Here is a 17,972-nt window from a genome sequence, read left to right as displayed (position 1 = left end):
CCATCTTTCTGAAAGGTAACACTGGAGCAGAGGTCCAAAAAACTGTAAAGAAGTGGGTCTTCAGAAATGAACCCACACACCTATGCACACTTGATCTTTGACAAAGGAGCCAAAACCATCCATTGGAAAAAAGATAGCATTTTCAGCAAATGGTGCTGGTTCAACTGGAGGTCAGCATGTAGAAGAATGCAGATCGATCCATGCTTATCACCCTGTACAAAGCTTAAGTCCAAGTGGATCAAGGACCTCCACATCAAACCAGACTCAAACTAATAGAAGAAAAAGTGGGGAAGCATCTTGAACACATGGGCACTGGAGAAAAATTTCCTGAACAAAACACCAATGGCTTATTTATGCTCTAAGATCAAGAATCACAAATGGGACCTCATAAAACTGCAAAGCTTCTGTAAGGCAAAGGACACTGTTATTAGGACAAAACGACAACCAACAGATTGGGAAAAGATCTTTACCAATCTTACAACAGATAGAGGGCTTATATCCAAAATATACAAAGAACTCAAGAAGTTAGACCGCAGGGAGACAAATAACCCTATTTAAAAATGGGGTTCAGAGCTAAACAGAGAATTCACAGCTGAGGAATGCTGAGTGGCTGAGAAACACCTAAAGAAATGTTCAACATCTTTAGTCATAAGAGAAATGCAAATCAAAACAACCCTGAGATTTCACCTCACACCAGTGAGAATGGCTAAGATCAAAAACTCAGGTGACAGCAGATGCTGGCGAGGATGTGGAGAAAGAGGAACATTCCTCCATTGTTGGTGGGATTGCAAACTGGTACAAACCATTCTGGAAATCAGTCTGAGGTTTTTTTTTTCTTTCTTTTTTTTTTTTCGGAGCTGGGGACCGAACCCAGGGCCTTGCGCTTGCTAGGCAAGCGCTCTACCACTGAGCTAAATCCCCAACCCCCAAAACAGGGATTCTCAAATACTTAATATGATTTTTTTCTTGTCATGAATTCAGCATAGGAAAAAAAAAAACATTTATTTTGGGCCAAACCGTAGAGGAAGATTACAGATGGAAGGGGTGGGGTGGTGGAAGGCCTGGGAATATAGAGTAGGAAGTATTTTTATTCTTAAACTCGATTTTCTGCCTTTGTCTATGTACTCTATTTGAACTTAGGTTGATGAAGTATTAGAGAAATGCTCGTCTGGAAAAAAACGAGTTTACTCATATTCTGACGATGCCATCCATGTGCCTGGGGAACTTTACATCATCATCACATGGTCTATTTGTAAATGGTGGCTCTGAAAGACATGGAAACATTTTCGTAAATTGAGTCAATGCTCTTTTTCCAATAGATAGCGACATTAGCTTGGGGCTAAAGTTCCTCTGCTTATATGGTTACAGAGCCAAGTCCTTAGTCACCAGGGCCCAAGCGTGTATACAGGCAGTGCCATCACCCTGAATCCATTGTTGGGGCAGAAATCGCTCGCTCGACATCCGCGGGAAAGGTTTAATGAGAAGGAAGAAGGGAGGGAGGGAGGGAGAGAGGGAGGGAGGGAGGGAGGGAGGGAGGGAGGGAGGAGGGAGGGAGGAGGGAGAGGAGGAGGAGGAGGAGGAGGAGGAGGAGGAGGAGGAGGAGAGAGAGGAGTAAAGGCCGCCATGAGCACGCAGAGAGGGAAGAGGGAGGGGAATAGGGAGAGAAGGGACAAAGGGGCAAAAGCAAGAGAGTGAGGAGGGGCAAGCAGCCCCTTTACAGTGAGTCAAGCCTAACCTACCTGCTGTTGCCAGGTAACTGTGGGGATGGAGCTTAGACAGAATACTAGTATCTGTGGGGTGGAGCTGAGAATACTAACACCCAGAAAAATGAAATACCTTTCACTTTTATTTTATACTTCCTTTCCCCCTTTCTTTTGTTGCTGGGCATAAGATCTGGAGCCTCATGTGTGCTAAGCAGCTGCGGCTATTCCACTGGCTGGTGCATCCCTCCCTCCACCCCAAATACCTTTCTATAGTCCCTTCTTAGCCTTTCCGTTGTCCACTTTAATTCAGCTATAAAAATCAGATGATTGTTTTGTGCCAGGTGCTGCTCTGGGCTATGAATAAGCAGGTTAGCAAAATCACAGCCGCAGAGGACAGACAGACAATGAGAAATACACCCATGGACACGTAATTTACGTGCTGATTTATTTTCCAAAGGAAAACATACAGCAGGACAGAAGTAGGGTGGTTTGAATAGGAATGGTCTCCATAGACTCATGTGTTTTAAATACTTGGTCTATAGGGAGTGGCACTATTAGGAGGTGTGGCCTTGTTGGAGGAAGTGCATCACTGTGGGGGTGGGCTTTAAGGTTTCCTGTGCTTAAGCTCCTCCCAGTGTGGAAGAATATGACCCCTTCTGCTCCAGGCAGATCAAGACGGCAGATCAAGTCGTAGGACTCTCAGTTCCTCCATCACTACTGTGTCTGCCTGCTTGTTTCCCATCATGATGATAATGGACAGAATCTCTGAAACTGTAAGCCATCTGCAATGAAATGTTTTCTTCTGTAAGAGCTGCCTTGGTTGTGTTGTCTCTTCACAGCAACGAACGAAACCTACCTAAGATAGGAGGTTAGAGTAAAGAAAGCAGCTATTTTGGCCAGTAAAGGAAATGTCCATCTTTCTGAAAGGTAACACTGGAGCAGAGGTCCAAAAAACTGTAAAGAAGTGGGTCTTCAGAAATGAACCCACACACCTATGCACACTTGATCTTTGACAAAGGAGCCAAAACCATCCATTGGAAAAAAGATAGCATTTTCAGCAAATGGTGCTGGTTCAACTGGAGGTCAGCATGTAGAAGAATGCAGATCGATCCATGCTTATCACCCTGTACAAAGCTTAAGTCCAAGTGGATCAAGGACCTCCACATCAAACCAGACTCAAACTAATAGAAGAAAAAGTGGGGAAGCATCTTGAACACATGGGCACTGGAGAAAATTTCCTGAACAAAACACCAATGGCTTATGCTCTAAGATCAAGAATCGACAAATGGGACCTCATAAAACTGCAAAGCTTCTGTAAGGCAAAGGACACTGTTATTAGGACAAAACGACAACCAACAGATTGGGAAAAGATCTTTACCAATCTTACAACAGATAGAGGGCTTATATCCAAAATATACAAAGAACTCAAGAAGTTAGACCGCAGGGAGACAAATAACCCTATTTAAAAATGGGGTTCAGAGCTAAACAGAGAATTCACAGCTGAGGAATGCTGAGTGGCTGAGAAACACCTAAAGAAATGTTCAACATCTTTAGTCATAAGAGAAATGCAAATCAAAACAACCCTGAGATTTCACCTCACACCAGTGAGAATGGCTAAGATCAAAAACTCAGGTGACAGCAAATGCTGGCGAGGATGTGGAGAAAGAGGAACATTCCTCCATTGTTGGTGGGATTGCAAACTGGTACAACCATTCTGGAAATCAGTCTGGAGGTTCCTCAGAAAATTGGACATTGAACTACCTGAGGACCCAGCTATACCTCTCTTGGGCATATACCCAAAAGATGCCCCAACATATAACAAAGATACATGTTCCACTATGTTCATAGCAGCCTTATTTATAATAGCCAGAATCTGGAAAGAACTCAGATGCCCTTCAGCAGAGGAATGGATACAGAAAATGTGGCACATCTACACAATGGAATATTACTCAGCTATCAAAAACAATGACTTTATGAAATTCATAGGCAAATGGATGGAACTGGAAAATATCATCCTGAGTGAGGTAACCCAATCACAAAAAAACACACATGGTATGTACTTATTGATAAGTGGCTATTAGCCCAAATGCTTGAATTACCCTAGATGCACAGAACACATGAAACTCAAGAAGGATGACCAAAATGCGAATGCTTCACTTCTTCTTTAAAAGGGGAACAAGAATATCCTTGGCAGGGAATAGGGAGGCAAAGTTTAGAACAGAGGCAGAAGGAACACCCATTCAGAGCCTGCCCCACATGTGGCCCATACATATACAGCCACCAAACTAGATAAGATGGATGAAGCAAAGAAGTGCAGGCCGACAGGAACTGGATATAGATCTCTCCTGAGAGACACAGCCAGAATACAGCAAATACTTAGGAGAATGCCAGCAGCAAACCACTGAACTGAGAATGGGACCCCCGTTGAAGGAATCAGAGAAAGGACTGGAAGAGCTTGAAGGGGCTCGAGACCCCATATGAACAACAATGCCAAGCAACCAGAGCTTCCAGGGACTAAGTCACTACCTAAAGACTATACATGGACTGACCCTGGACTCTGACCTCATAGGTAGCAATGAATAGCCTAGTAAGAGCACCAGTGGAAGGGGAAGCCCTTAGTCCTGCCAAGACTGAACCCCCAGTGAACGTGATTGTTGGGGGGAGGGCAGTAAAGGGGGGAGGGTCGGGAGGGGAAGCCCATATAGAAGGGAAGGGGAGGGATTAAGGGGATGTTGGCCCGAAACCCGGAAGGCGAATAACAATCGAAATGTAAATAAGAAATACTCAAGTTAATAAAGATTTAAAAAAAAAAAAAAAGAAGTAGGTCTTGGGTATGTTTGGAAGAAAACTGTTCTGGACAGCAGACAACATGAATAAAACATCCTGTAACAGAAGCGTGCTAGGCCTCTATGTATAAAGACTCCCAATTCAGGCTCCCGAAGCACCTCCTTGTCTAATCTCTAGGAACCCTGCTTCCTGGATCCAACACCCCAACTTCCTCTAGCTCATGTCAAGTTCCCTTTCTCTCATTGTGGCGTACTACAAAATGTGAGCCCATACGTCTCTTGACAGTGTTGCCACTTGCAATACGGAGGGACAGTAGAAAAAAAGAACAAAACCAGAAGCATCTGTGTCATATATCTGAAGAAGAACGTATTGCTTAAGCGCTACCTAAAATGTGTGATCGCTGTTATCCCAGCTCTTTACAATCTACCCTCTACACAAATGCAGAACTTTCTTTATAAGTGACAGCCAGATCAGGCACCGCGTCTCTCAGACTCGCCCATGATTCGAATGTGAGGGCCTCATGGGGCTTGGGTACCCACTGGGCCCCTTATCTCATTTATACAACTCCCGGCTACCCCTCCCCCACCATCCAGAAATCCTTGCACTAACTGTTCTCTTCCCCTTTTCTATGGCATTTATTACTTCTCATCACGCTGTTGGCCTTGATGTTGTGTCTTTTTATCATCTGCCTTCCTTCTTTTGGGTAGAAATTCCCCAAGGGCTTGGATGTTTACATTTTGTTCACGGGACGCATTATATTCGAAGCCAGTAGAACAATGCCTAGTCATGCATCAGAAACGGATCGACTACATCAATCAATCAAAGTACCGAGGTTGCTTTAAGTGGGTTTCCATCTCTGGACCGGGTATGAGGAGACATTGTTCTTTAAAGCTTTTGCGCATCATGGGTGCTTAGTAAAATAAGTAAATGACTTGTCTTTTTGCTTAACACAAATAGAAGTTAATGTGATCAGATAAGATACCGTGATGCACTGGCAAGCTCAGAGTGGCATTACAGCGGAAGCCGGAGCAGTTCAGCCCGTGCTTTTAATAGTGATTTGGTTTGCAAGACAGCGTCGGCAAGAGTTTTCAGGACCACTGTTAGGTACCACACTATAAAAGGCAAGAATAATATTTAGCAACTGGTTTGGAAAAATCTGGTGAAAGATTATAACACCGCTATTCCAAAGCTTTTGACCTGCGCTTGCAACGTTTAAGAGTAGGGTTCTGATGTAATAGTCATAAAATTAAGCAGCTGCCACAATTCTCTTCTCCAGTGATGGAACAGCAATCTAGGTATGGTGGTAGTCAGTGGTGTTCAACCTGTGGGTCATGACCCCTGGGGTTGTCCAATGGCCTTTACAGAGGGGTTGCAGAAAACATATATTTACATTACAATTCACAACAGTAGCAAAATTATAGTTATGAAGTAGTAATGAAAATAACTTTATGGTCGGGGGTCACCACAAGATAAGGAACTGTATGAAGGGGTCGTAGCACTTAGGAAGGTTGAGAACCACTGCTCTGGGACATTTTACTAAATGAATGATGGAGTGAATGAAAGAAAATGGCTTTTCTCCTCACCAAATAACCATTGTATGCCTGTATGCCCACTGTGTTTTATTACTTATTTCTTGTATTTAATGCTTTCTCTTCTATCCTATCGGTGGTTCTCCATTTCTTTTTTTCTTTTTTCCCGGAGCTGGGGACCGAACCCAGGGCCTTGCGCTTCCTAGGCAAGTGCTCTACCACTGAGCTAAATCCCCAACCCTGGGTCTCCATGTCTTTCCAGGACATGGATGCAATTCTGTTGTTATCTGAGAGGAGGAGGCATGTTCACTCCCCTCTGTTTGTTGTGCTTGGAACTGGTGGTGTTTTATATTTTTGGACTTTTTCAGATTTGGGAATATTGACACAGATTTCGAGCATCCTGACAGTCTCTAAACTTTAAGTTTTAGAATATTTCAGATTTTTAGGTCACAGATGCTCTCAACCTGTATCAAACTTTCCTCCAACCCCTACCTACTGCTTAGCCTAATACATACTGTTTCCTCCTTGCCTATCTACCCCAGTAACATAGGATCTCAGGATCCAGCCATGCCCTGGTCTTCTGTAACTCAAAGACTCTGTCAGAAGTCTTGAATCCCATTCTCTACATCTGTTGCCCTCCCAGCCTGGAGATTTCCTCCTCTGGTGGAGATTGGTTGGTATTTATCATTCTCTTAAAAGTAGTAGTCTTAGAGTTTTACTGCTGTGAACAGACACCATGACCAAGGCAACTCTTATAAGGACAACATTTAATTGGGGCTGGCTTACAGGCTCAGAGGTTCAGTCCATTATCAAGGCAGGAGCATGGCAGCATCCAGGCAGGCATGGTGCAGGGGGTACTGAGAGTTCTACATCTTGTTCAGAAGGCACACAGAAGACTGCTTCCAGGCAGCTAGGACAAGGGTCTTAAAGCCCAAGCCCACAGTGGTACACCTACTCCAACAAGGCCACTCCTGCAAATAGCGCCACTCCCTGGGCCAAGCATATAAAAACCATCACACATAGCTTCCTTTTAAAACTGGGCAGCATATAGTTATTTTACGATATCTGTATTATTCTTCAACTTCTGTGCATTCCCACAGTCTTAACCATATTTACTTGGGATGTATGTGTGCATGCGTAGTGGGCAAGAAGGGAAAACGAACAGTCGAGCAGAGAACAAAGTACGTTACCTACTGGTTTCTCTGCTCTTCTTGTCCTTCCCCCATCTCAGCCTTCTAGGTATTTATTTGTACTAAAATATTTTCTCAAATACATTTTTCTGAAATATATTAATATATTAAGTATATATATCATAGCATATAACATATAATATTTTATATTATATTAAAGGTACTTAATTATACACAATTAAATATATAAATGTATACTGTTATATATTTAATACATAATATTTTATATTATATTTAATATATATATGACTGTATATAATTAAATATATATTTGTATTATAGAAATATATATTTATATATTCCTGTACTGAAGATTCTACCTGGGGGCGGGTGCCTCATGCATGCTCTGCCTGCACTCTTACCTCTAATCTACATTCCCAACCCTAGATGAGTTTGTTTGAGTATCTATCCCTCCCTCCTTCCTTCTCTCCTTACAGGTGACAATGGTGTGTCTTGTAGGATCTGTGGGACTTACCATCTTCTAGACCTTAGGATCAGTAGATGAAGATAGGATGGTGTGGTAGTCTGAATCGGCCTCCATAGGCCCATAGGGAGTGGTACTATTGGGAGCCGTGGCCCTGATGGAGGAGTGTGTCACTGTGGAGTTGGGCTTTGAGGTCTCTTATGCTCAAGCCATGCCCAGTAGGACAGTTTCCTTCTGCCGCCTTCGGATCAAGATGTAGAAGTCTCAGTTCAGTCTCTAGCACTTCGCTGGTCTGTGTGTTTCCAAGCTCCCAGCCATGGCGACAATGGACTGAACCTCTGCACCTGTAAGCCAGCCCCAGTTAAATGCAGAATGGTAGACACCTACATGGACCCACAAGTTCTCAGCCACCATGCCCTTCCCGGAGAAGCTTACTGCTCCTGGCTTTGGAGGCTTAGTCACCATTTGGTTCTCACAGAGAAAGCATTGCATTTGCACTCTGCTGGAACGGCAACCAAAGCCAGGTTTCTCGTATCTCCCAGCTACTGGTTTACTAGAAACGGCAAACATCTTGGAATTGGGAGCATAGTGGAAAGTGTTCATTTTACAGGGCTCCCTGGGACTCTTGTCCACAGGCTGACTTTCATGGCGGCTTCATCAAACTGCACTGTTTTTTTCTTTCATGTCTATCTCTTTTACTAGACTGTGGACTGTAACCATTTGGTCTTTTCTACGTCTGCCCCAGTTCCTGAATAATGACATGATGGCTCATTCATTTATGGTTAATGCCTAGGCCTTAAGCTAGGGTTGTTCCTTAACTAGTTCATATCTCAGTGAATTCATTTATACTATTCTCTGTCTGCCATGTTGCTGGTTACTTCTCCTCAGTTTTACACCTCTGTCTTCCTCCATTTCTTGGTGGTGGAACCCCTCCTTCTTCACACCTGATTCCGTCCCAGAATATATCTCTCTCTCTCTCTCTCTCTCTCTCTCTCTCTCTCTCTCTCTCTCTCTCTCTCTCTCTTCTCTCTCTGCTGAATATTTCACCTTCTCTTCTCTCCTGCCTTGCTAAAGGTCATTCAGCTTTTTATTGACACGTGATGTTCTTTCACTGTGCACAAGAGATTATCCGTACAGTAGATTTTGAAGAGAGGGATTAAATAATCTGGTATAAACTACAATGTTCAAATGATTTTAGCATCATAAAGCAAATTGTGTTGGCGTGGGTGAAATTGGGAACACAGAATGAAACACCAATTTCTAATGGTCTCATCCTTTATTACCAGTGTTGGCTCTGTTAGAGAAAATGGAAATTCAGAGTGCCTTCTTTTTGCTTTCTTTCCTCTAACCTTCTCCTCCTCCTCTTTCTTTTTGTTCTTTTTCTTGTTCTTCCTCCTCTTCTTCCTCCTCTTCTCTTTGTTGAAAAAGTCTTGTTATGTAGATCAGGGTGGCCTCAAACTCACAGAGATCTGCCTGGTTTTTCCTCCTGAGTACTAGGATTAAAGGCACACCTATGAAAATTCAGTTAAATCATAAACTAGAGATGGGACTATGGGCTTATACTATAGATGTGTTCTCATGTAATTTTTTTTTAAGATTTATTTAATGTATGTGAGTACACCGTCGCTGTCTTCAGACACATCAGAAGAGGCATCAGCCCCCATCACAGACGGTTGTGAGCCACCATGTGGTTGCTGGGAATTGAACTCAGGACCTCTGGAAGAGCAGTCAGTGCTCTTAACTGCTGAGTCATCTCTCCAGCCCCGTGTTCTCATATCTTAAGGTACCAAGAACAAATAAATGGGAGAGCTTTTAGTTATAAATTATTTGACAGTGTATAATTTTGACTCTTTACTTGGGTTTGAATCATCTCCCTCTTGTCTCAGTGTTAGAAATGACAACATCTTCCTCTTCACTTAGCTGGGAAGTTTGCATTTTAACTGGAGGCTTTTCAAAGGATTTTCAAAGATCAGAAGTGGATCCATTGAAGAAGATGTGACAATGTTTGTTGTTTCCAGCTGTCCCTCTTAGCTGAGAAAGAAAAAAAAATTCATCTGTCAAGATTAACAAGTAAAAACACATGTTCAACCAATATAATAGTTATTCCATTTCTAAACCATAGTTAATGAGAATACTTAATTAATTTAAATTGATTGATAAATGCAAATAAAGGAAATGCTGCAAGCCATGTTTTCGAATTGTAGAAAATATATTGTAGAAAATATATTGCAGTTTAGGGCCAAACTGAAATCTCATAAGGCAGCAATGTAAACATGTTATTCACACAGATATTTACATTACAATTCATAACAGTAACAAAATTATGGTTATGAAGTAACAACAGAAATAATTTTATGGCTGAGGGTCAGCACAACATGAGGAACTACATTAAAGGGTCCCAGAATGGGAAGGCTGAGAACCAGTGATCTAAAGCTACCATGGAGGATGTATGACACGAACTTTTTAAAATGTATTTACTCTATCATGGAGAGCACTTTTAAATATTTATACCAAGAGAAACTTTATGTCTTCTGAGGAACTGATATGCTTTCTCATTTTAAAAACCAACCAAGCCAAGGATATCTAGAGACTCAGAGCAGAAATTTACTCTATTCTGCTGACTGTATTATCCTTTGAATATGTTAACCTTAGAATTACCATGTGCATTGACCCTTTATTTCAAAGCCTAATCTGTCTTCTTTTGATGACAATTTAAGAAAGTTATTAGTTTTATATATTGTGATAGACTGCCTTAAAGCCCACCCCCAGTGACACACTTCCTCCAAAAGGCCACACCTACTCCACCAAGGACACGCCTCCTGACAGCAACACTGCCTATGAGTCTATTGGGGGCCATTTTCATTCAAACCACCACAGGCAGTCAGGTGGGATGCCGTCATATTTCATTAATGGTTACAACCTTTACTGCATTTCTTTCATCAAGTCATCACAGAATCAAGTACATACAGGGTGCCCAAGGAAAGTATGTAGAGAAGAAAGAACTAGAAGAGACTCTAGGGAAGACTAATATTTAGAGCACAGATACTTAAATGATTTGCATTCCCAGCCCTTCTTCACCAGAGAAGTTTTACATAACCATGGACATACTAGGATGTAAAATGTGATATACAAGTCAAATAATCTTAAGAAGGTCACTTCAGGACACATGTCAGATCAGAGTAAATAAATCTGAGTCCTCTTTTTTTTAAGGTTTATTTATTACATATTAATACATTGTAGTTGTCTTCAGACACACCAGAAGAAGGCATCAGATCTCATTGCAGAGGGTTGTGAGGGACCATGTGGTTGCTGGGAATTGAACTTGGGACCTCTGGAAGAGCAGTCAGTGCTCTTAACCACTGAGCCATCTCTCCAGTCCCTGAGTCATCATTATTACAGAGCTATGGCTTCCCAAAGATTTCTGTTCTTTTCTCTCTTTCCTTCTTTCTTTCCACCACGATTCTTTCCTTATTTCCTTTCTCTTTTTTTAATAAGGATTTCTGTCCTTCCTTCTTTCCCTCTTCCCTTTCCTATCTCTCCTTTTTCTCCTTCCTTCTTTTCTTCCTTCTTTCCTTCCTTCGAGACAGATTCTCACCATGTAACACACACACACTACACACACACACTACACACTCACACGCACACACTACACCCACACACACATATACACACACTACACACTATACATGCACACACTACACACACACTACACACACACACACAGGACAGAGACACAGCATGCTTGTTGTCTTAGTCAGTGTCCTATGCTTGTAGAAAGTCACCAAAGAGTCAGCAGCTCCTTCCTTTGAGACAGGTTCTCACTATGTAACACACACACACTACACACACACTACACCCACACACTATATACACACACACACACTATACACACACACCACACACACACACACCACACACACACACACACATTATACACGCACACACACACACACACACACACACACACATTATACATGCACACACCACACACACACACACACACACACACACACACACACACACACACACACACACACACACACACACACACACACACACACACAGGGCAGAGACACAGCACGCTTGTTGTCTTAGTCAGTGTCCTATCCTTGTAGAAAGTCACCGTGACCACAGCAGCTCTTACAGAGGAAAGTATTTAACTGGGCTGGCCTACAGGTTCAGAGATTTAGTCTTCAGCATGGCAGGAATCATGGTGTCAGGCAGGCGGACATGGCACTGGGGAAGGAACCGAATTCTACATCTGAATCAGAAGGCAGCAGAAAGAGTGAGCCACTGGACCCAGCTTGGGCTTTTGAAACCTCAAAGCCCACCACCAGTGACGTACTTCCTCCCACAAGGCCACACTTTTTTTTTTTTTTATCTTTATTAACTTGAGTATTTCTTATTTACATTTCGATTATTATTCCCCTTCCCCGTTTCCGGACCAACATCTCCCTAGCCCCTCCCCCTCCCCTTCTACAGTGGTGTTCCCCTCCCCATCCTGCCTCCTTTACCGCCCTCCCCCCAACAATCACGTTCACTGGGGGTTCAGACCTGGCAGGACCAAGGGCTTCCCCTTCCACTGGTGCTCTTACTAGGCTTTTCATTGCTACCTATGAGGTTGGAGCCCAGGGTCAGTCCATGTATAGTCTTTGGGTAGTGGCTTAGTCCCTGGAAGCTCTGGTTGGTTGGCATTGTTGTACATATGGGGTCTGGAGCCCCTTCAAGCTCTTCCAGTTCTTTCTCTGATTCCTTCAACGGGGGTCCCGTTCTCAGTTCAGTGGTTTGCTGCTGGCATTCGCCTATGTATTTGCTGTATTCTGGCTGTGTCTCTCAGGAGAGATCTACATCCGGTTCCTCTCGGCCTGCACTTCTTTGCTTCATCCATCTTGTCTAGTTGGGTGGCTGTATATGTATGGGCCACATGTGGGGCAGGCTCTGAATGGGTGTTCCTTCTGCCTCCGTTCTAAACTTTAAGGCCACACTTCTAATCTCTCTCAGGTTGCACGATTCCCCGATGACCGAGCATTTATTTAAAGCTCCACACTTGGATATATCAATAAAAATAAAAGTAGATCTTTTCAAAAGTCTGCTGGGAGAGAATAAAAACCTCTAAATTATCAAAGTATCTTTCATCTGGGGGGAAAAAAGCTATGGCATGGTTGTGTCGCAGGAAAGCTGGCTGCTTCTGGAGGAAATGAAAAAACACCGAGTGATCAGGAAGGTCTTATCCACTAGGACAACAAAACAAAACAACAAATACCAAAACCTAACAAGAATAAAATTAACAAGCTAAGCAGAAGACTTTTATACCACGATCCTACAATCTACACACAAATACATATAAACAGTAAGATCTGGAAGGATAAACTTCCAATTAGTAATCTTGGGGACCCAAAACTATACTGTATTAAATGGGAGAGAACAATTACATTTCTTTTTACTTTCTTTTTTGAGATGGGGTTTCATGATACACCCCCGAGTACCCTGCGATTCTCTAGATAGTCCAAATTAGCCTCAAACTCACACAGATCCATCTCTGTCCCCAGTGCTGGGATTAAAGGCATGTGCTACCATGCCGGGTCACATTTTGGTATTTTTATAATGTGCATATATAATTTTTCTTTGAGATATAATATATAATATATAATACATATCATAAGTTCTCTTCAACAACAGCAGCAACACCCTTGCCATGATGGGGCCACTGAAATAACATAACCTAATGTCTCTGCTGTTGGTTGGCACCAACATCTGAATATTAGGACTCTTTTGCTAAAGATGGCTCATGCTTTGGTTGTAAGATTTAAAATAAAATCAAATTGGAACTGAAATGGTAGCTTTCTCTTTGTTGGGTAGCTTTTGTGGTGCTGGAGGTGGCTATTTAAGCTTTTAAGGGAGAAAAAGCATCAATATTCTTACCTGACTGTGAATGCTGACTGCTACACAGCAGGATCGCCAAGCAAGATGTCTCCAGTGGTACAATAGCGGCACGACTGTCATGTGGAATACCAACTGCTTTCTGGTTGGAATTGAGGCTCACTTCACAGGAGGGAATTCATGCCTTGTACTGTGAGCTTGGTCAAAAGCCTATATCTGAGGAGTTATAGCTCTTGGGGCAATAGTAATAATGTTATTGTGCTATCTGGTCATGATGTGACTTTTGAATTAGCTTCTAAATGTTTATGCCTATAGATTAACGCTGCTCTTAGTCTGGGGCACAGAAGCCTCATGTTGCAGTGGTCAGTGATTACTGCAGAGACTCATCTGGTGAGGGTGCTGAGAATAAGTGACTCTTGAGTTTCCAGCCCCCAACGAGATAGGTTTATTACCTCTGTTCCCCAAAGCTTAGGATAATCATAGAAGAGGGGAAAGAAAGGATGGAAAGAGGACAGGAGAATGTTACCTTCCAGACATGATGAGGTTGCTTTGTTTATGGACTTAGCTGTCGCTATCTGTTGTTTTTAACAGAATCTCAAGCATTCAATTTTACCAATAAGAGACTTGGGAGCCAGATGCTCGGATGACATCTGCTAGCTTAGAGAGGCAGAGAAAGCACCCAGCTGAACGTCCACAGCCGACATGCCAAAAGAGGATGCGATCTTTTGCCAAGCTGTCTCAAAAACCCTTCAAACGGAATGTCCCGCCCTTCTACTTCCTGTATGTCTCTCTATCCATCCTCCTGACCTTCTCTTACTCTCTGTTTTTTTCTTACGTTCTCTCCCTATCAACTGGTTTCTTGCTCTGCCTCTTGACCTATGGTTGACTTAATTTAATCCTGTTTACAATGAAGAGAGAGGTATGAGCTGGGGCTGAGCCACACAACAACTAGAAACAGGTTTTTTTTCAGTAACACAATCTCGGGAGTTCTCGGTGATCAGATATCCTGCAACAGCTATCCTCACAAGATCTGCAAAGGATTAGGCTTCTTAACATGGAAGAAGCTCGGATCTGCCAAAAAGTTTTTTTTGTTTTTTTGTTTTTTCGTTAAAGATTTATGTGAGTACGCTGTAGCTGTCTTCAGACACACCAGAAGAGGGCATCAGATCCCCATTAGAGATGGTTGTGAGCCACCATGTGGTTGCTGGGAACTGAACTCAGGATCTCTGGAAGAGCAGTCAGTGCTCTTAATTGCTGAGCCATCTCTCCAGCCCTTCAAAAGGTTTAATTCAATGTTTCTTAGTGCATTGGCAACATTGTACAATCACTGTAACATCTGATCCTAGACCATTTTAACATTCCAAAAAAGAGACCTGTGTTTAGTAGAGATAAACTAGCTCTCCCTACCCCAGTAAATTTGAAATTAAGGCATAGAAGGAAGAAAAAGAAGTTGAATGATAGAGAACATTATCATTTCTAGATGTTTTGTGTGCAGAATACAAGAATCTAAGCCTTTCCTTTCTTGACCACGAAGAACTAGAAGTGGCATTACTAACACATACGGTATAAGATACTCTTGGCAAAATGACAGAAATAAATGTCCATCTTTCTGGGGCTGGAAAGAGAAGGCTCAGCTAGTGAAATGCTTATCTTCTAAGCATGAGGACCTGCCTTAGTCAGGGTTTCTATTCCTGCACTAACATCATGACCAAGAAGCAAGTTGGGGAGGAAAGGGTTTATTCAGTTTACACTTCCACATGGCTGTTCATCACCAAAGGAAGTCAGGACTGGAACTCGAGCAGGCAGGAGGCAGGAGCTGGTGCAGAGGCCATGGAGGGATGTTACTTACTGGCTTGCTTCCCCTGGCTTGCTCAGTTTGCTCTCTTATAGAACCCAAGACCATTAGCCCAGGGACAGCACCACCCACAATGGGCTGGGCCCTTGACCACTAATTGAGAAAATGCCTTATAGCTGGGTTTTATGAAGGTATTTCCACAACCGAGGCTCCTTTTCTGTGATAACGCCAGCTTGTGTCAAGTTGACACACAAAACTAGCCAGTACAGGACCTAAGTTGGATCTCCTGAACGCACATTAAAAAGCCAGGCTTGGTGGTGGGTGCTCCTAATTTCAGAGCTGAAGAGATGGAGAAGGGCAAAGCACCAGGTTTTTGGAGACCTTATCTCAAAAAAACAAGAGGGGCAGCTCCCGAGGAACAACACCTAAGGCTAACCTCTGGCCTTGGCTTTTTCTGGCATGTGTACATACAGTTGCACCCACACAAACATGTAAACACACCAGGGCAGCGTACGTGCACCCCTCCCCCCATAATTCTTCTCCCACCCCTCCTCCAATTCTTCTTGTAATAGTCTATCCTATTACCCATCTTAAGACATTTTAACCTGAACAGAGCAGAGACAGGGGAGGCAGGGTTAGGGTTATTAGGGTGGTGGGACTATGGACCGGCTACTTGAATGGATAGCAGGGAGACAGAGGCTGTGCCCAGTGACGTCTATATTTTCGGAACAATTTACCTCTTTCATTAAGCATGTAAGATAAATAGTCTTTGTTGCTCTAATTGTGGAACTGCGGCACTGGGGTTATCCGAGCATGTTTTAGAAACGCAGACTATCCGATCCTACTTCAGCAGCAGAACCTGCACTTCAACACGGCCCCGCGTGAGAAGCTCGGCTTTTCTAGGTTCTAAGGTCACTTTACAAAAAGTAAGAGAAGGCTGAGTCCTGTGTACTCAGTCACTAGACCTGCAAGGGCAGGTGGCTTGGGAAACAGAAAAGGGGCGGGGCCTCACAACCAGAGCTTCAGAGGCTATCTAGTCGCTTTTGTCAGTTATTTCCAATATACATTTGGTTACCTGTCCTCTTTATCTTTGAGAATCCTCTTCTACGGCTCTAGAAACTCGGCCTTCCCAGCCGAGTAAGCCGGGAAAGCTCCTCTTGCTGGTGAAGACTGCAGATCAAAGTCACAGGTGCCGCTGTCAGCAGACGCCCGGGCTCCTCCCCAGCCCCTGGAGCCCCGCCCCATTCCGCCTCAGGGGGCGGAGGGAAGTCAAGCCCCACCCTTCCGAACCGTCCGGAAGTGACGTCATGCAGGAGCGGGCAGGTCTTTCGGTGCTCTTCCCCCTACCGTGCTCTTCCTCCCTAGTCCCTTCCCTCCCTTCCCCCTTTACTCCTCGGTCTCGGGGTTCTGCGGCCTCGGGGGTGGCGGAGGAGATGGAGTAAGCGTTCGGTGGCGGCCAGGCGCGCGGCCCGAGCAGTCACAGCCCGGAGGCATTGAGGGAGCGGGCGGGGGACGGGCCCTAGCACCTCCCCTCCAGGTAGCCGGCTGAGAGGTGAGTGACCTGTCGCGGGCACCGGGCGACCTGGGTCAGCGGCCAGCTAATGGGCTTCGGGCCTCCCTGGGCCTCGCGGCTGGCGACTGTTGCCTAGGGACGGGCCGGGTTGGACGGGCCGGCGGTGGGTGGCCCGGGAAGCCGGACCCAGGTAGTGACAAGCGGTAGGGAGCGGATCTGAGAGGCCAGTGACTCCAGGCGAGGCCTTTAGGCGACTGGAGACTCGGTGCCTGTGTCGTTCTGCTGCTAGGAGAGTCCCCAGAGCCGGCGCAGGAGCTCGGGTTTCCGCCGTGGAGATCTCGGTATCCTTTTGGGAAATTGGATACTGCTCCGGGACTGCTGAGACAGCCCCCCTCGTTTCTGAGACTCGGTTCCGGTAGCTGGGGGTCACCAGCTAAGGCCCTGCACTCCGGACGCCCTTTTCTGTCGGTAGTTGTCTTTCTGGCCTGGACGGTTATTGTGTGTGAGGTGGGTGGGGCAGATAAGGTTTGAGAGAATGAAATCCCCATCGGGGGCTCCTGTCCGCTTGTTTGTTTAAGCTACAGAGGAAGGTTTAGACAGAGAAAGCTTGCAGAAACTTCTGGGGATTCACCTGGACGCATTACCTGTGATCAGTAATTAAGGACACCAGTGTTTCCCTCTCCTAACAGGATTGATGAGACTTCAGACCAACGACTTAAAGTGATTTGATTGTAAATTATCAGCTAGAGTTTTTTGCACATCAAAACCAGGGATTGTTTGTGTGGTGACACTTTAAAAAAAAAACAACTGTATTTAAGTTTTCTGAGCCGGGCGCCTCAGTTCAGAAAAAAGCAATTTAACAAAAATGCTGTAAGTCAGTCAGCCATTATAAAACTCCAGCGTGTCTGGTGTTTGCTCGAAAGATTTCCTTTTCGACTTTGAAGACTTTCCCCCTCCTTAATAAAGGTTGGAGGAGAAGGGGATCGTGGTTATGTAGAGGAAAGGAACCTAATTGAAGATATGGACCTTTATTCTGTTCAGATAGATCTTACGCACATGTGAAGATTATTCACTTTGTCTGTAAGAGACGATTGCATATGTAATACAGGTGGGTTGTAATTCCATACAATAGGACACTGCTCTACAAATTC

The 17,972-nt window shown here is 44.0% G+C and overlaps 1 long non-coding RNA gene across 1 annotated transcript; it reads right to left on the bottom strand.

Annotated features, from left to right (window-relative positions):
- Positions 1-9,471: 9,471 nt before the first annotated feature.
- Positions 9,472-16,534, bottom strand: LOC116907918. The gene is made up of 2 exons (XR_004388854.1): positions 16,384-16,534; positions 9,472-9,664 (listed from the first exon to the last, which is right to left on the bottom strand). It is a non-coding gene; the product is annotated as an uncharacterized LOC116907918 (long non-coding RNA).
- Positions 16,535-17,972: the final 1,438 nt, after the last annotated feature.

Source organism: Rattus rattus, chromosome 1 (assembly GCF_011064425.1).
Source record: "Rattus rattus isolate New Zealand chromosome 1, Rrattus_CSIRO_v1, whole genome shotgun sequence".
Classification (NCBI taxonomy): Eukaryota; Metazoa; Chordata; class Mammalia; order Rodentia; family Muridae; genus Rattus; species Rattus rattus.
The sequence above is the reverse complement of the archived record's forward strand: the minus strand, read 5'-3'. Positions and strand labels throughout refer to the sequence as shown.